Consider the following 2500-nt stretch of genomic DNA (forward strand, 5'->3'; position numbering starts at 1 on the left):
GAAGTTTTAATAAAACTAAAACTCTGAAAGTTAAATAGAGGCAAAATCGTATGCGTCTCCTTAAGTAAAATTTTCTTTACCTCTCTCTCTCTCTCTCCCTCCCTCCCTCCTTCCCTCCTTCCCTCCTTCCCTCCCTCCCTCTCTCTCCTCTCTTCTTCCCACCCTCCCTCCCTCCCTTCTTCACCCTCACTCCACCCTCCTTCTTCCTTCCTCTTCCCTCCTCCCTTCTCCCTCACCTCCCTCCCTCCCTCTCCTCCCTCTCCTTCCCTCCCTCTCCCCCCCTCCTCCTCCTTCAACCATCAAAATCTGAACAAACTAAACCCAACAGAGCTTTAACAAAACCTCACTTAGACCCAACAGCTCTCCTCTCGCGACAACACCAGCTCGCTCGCCAGATCAGAATGCAGTAACCGGTATTTGCATTACAAATGAGAGCAGGTAACCACACCAACAGGCCTCTCCCACTCGAGCCATTTCCCAGGCGTGGACAGCTTAATGGGTGCAGCTTTTGGTATGATGTGTAAATCTAGTGTGATATCTTGTGGGGTCTGTTGTATTGTCTGTGTGTTTTTTTGTGTTCTTGTGTGGTATGTTGTATTGTCTGTGTGTTTTTTGTGTAGTTTGATGTATTTGTCTTTGGGTTCTTGTTTGGTATGTTGTATTGTCTGAGTGTTTTTGTGTGGTATGTTGTATTATCTTTGTGTTCTTGTGTGTTATGTTGTGTTGTCTGTGTATTCTTGTGTGGTTTGATGTATTTGTCTTTGTGTTCTTGTGTGGTATGTTGTATTGTCTGAGTGTTTTTGTGTGTTGTTGTATTGAACTGAGTGTGTTTTTGCATGTGGTCTGTTAATTTGTCTGTGTGTTTTTGTGTGGTCTGTTGTATTGTCTTTGTGTTTTTGTGTGGTCTGCTGTATTGTCTGTGTGTTTTTGTGTGGTCTGTTGTATTGTCTTTGTTTTTGTGTGGTCTGCTGTATTGTCTGTGTGTTTTTGTGTGGTCTGTTGTATTGTCTTTGTGTTTTTTGTGTGGTCTGTTGTATTGTCTTTGAGTTTTTTTGTGGTCTGTTGTATTGTCTTTGTGTTCTTGTGTGGTATGTTGTACTGTCTGTGTTTTTATGTGGTATGTTGTATTGTCTGTGTTCTCGTTTGGTATGTTGTATTGTCTGTGTGTTTCTGTGTCATGTTGTATTTGTCTTTGGGTTCGTGTGTGGTCTGTTGTATTGTCTGTGTGTCTTTTTGTGTGGTCTGTTGTATTGTCTGAGTGTTCTTGTTTGGTCTGTTGTATTGTCTGTGTATTCTTGTGTGGTCTATTGTATTGTCTGTGTGTTTTTGTGTGGTCTGTTGTATTGTCTGAGTGTTTTTGTATTGTATGTTGTATTGTCTGTTTGTGTGGTATGTTGTATTGTCTGTGTTCTTGTGTGGTCTGTTGTATTGTCTGAGTGTTCTTGTGTGGTTTGATGTATTTGTCTTTGTGTTCTTGTGTGGTCTGTTGTACTGTATTTGTGTTCTTGTGTGGTATGATGTATTGTCTGAGTGTGTTTTTGTGTGGTCTGTTGTATTGTCTGAGTGTGTTTTTGTGTGGTCTGTTGTATTGTCTTTGTGTTCTTGTTTGGTCTGTTGTAGTGTCTGAGTGTTATTGTGTGGTCTGTTGTACTGTATTTGTGTTCTTGTGTGGTATGATGTATTGTCTAAGCATTTTTGTGTGATCTGTTTTATTGTCTGAGTGTGTGCTTGTGTAATTTGCTGTATTGTCTTGGTAAGTTCGTGTGTGATACGATTATTTCCGTATTGTAATCTGGCGTAAGGATTATTTTTTATCTAAATTTGGGAAATACGTAGAAGATTGATAAGACTGAAAAGATGAAGATATGTTTTATGGCCTTGCATCAGTTACGGTTGCGTAAAGCATTGAGTAAGTCTCATACAAAAAGCCAGTTGAAAGAGATGTAATTTCTCACGTAAATAATTCGGGCGGATAAAATAATAGTCATTGTTGGAATAATTTTTATTTGCGTAGATGTACGAGTTGAAATTTCCATTAGTTATTTTTACCTCAGGTCACCCAGGTCAGTAGCACAGGGTGAGACCAAATTCCTGGTATTGAGAGGGTGAGTCCCATTCATAAAAAAAGGTGAATGAGCTTTCCTGAGAGAGAGAGAATGTGAATGGGTCATAAAAAAGATGAATGAGCCTTATTACGATTCAGAGCGAAAAGGTGAATGGCCCTTACTACCGTTCACAAAAAAGGATGAATAGCCCTTACTATCATTCATAAAATAGGATGAATGGCAATTACTATCATTTACATAAAAGATGAATGGCCCTTACTATCATTCACAAAAATGGATGAATGACCCTTAATATCATTCATAAAATAGCATGAATGGCCATTACTATCATTCACAAAAGAAACATGAATGGTCCTTACTATTATTTACAAAAAACAGATGAATGACCCTTACTATCATTCATAAAAAAAGATGAATGACCCTTACTATCATTC

This window comes from Penaeus vannamei, chromosome 15, assembly GCF_042767895.1.
Source record: "Penaeus vannamei isolate JL-2024 chromosome 15, ASM4276789v1, whole genome shotgun sequence".
Taxonomy (NCBI): domain Eukaryota; kingdom Metazoa; phylum Arthropoda; class Malacostraca; order Decapoda; family Penaeidae; genus Penaeus; species Penaeus vannamei.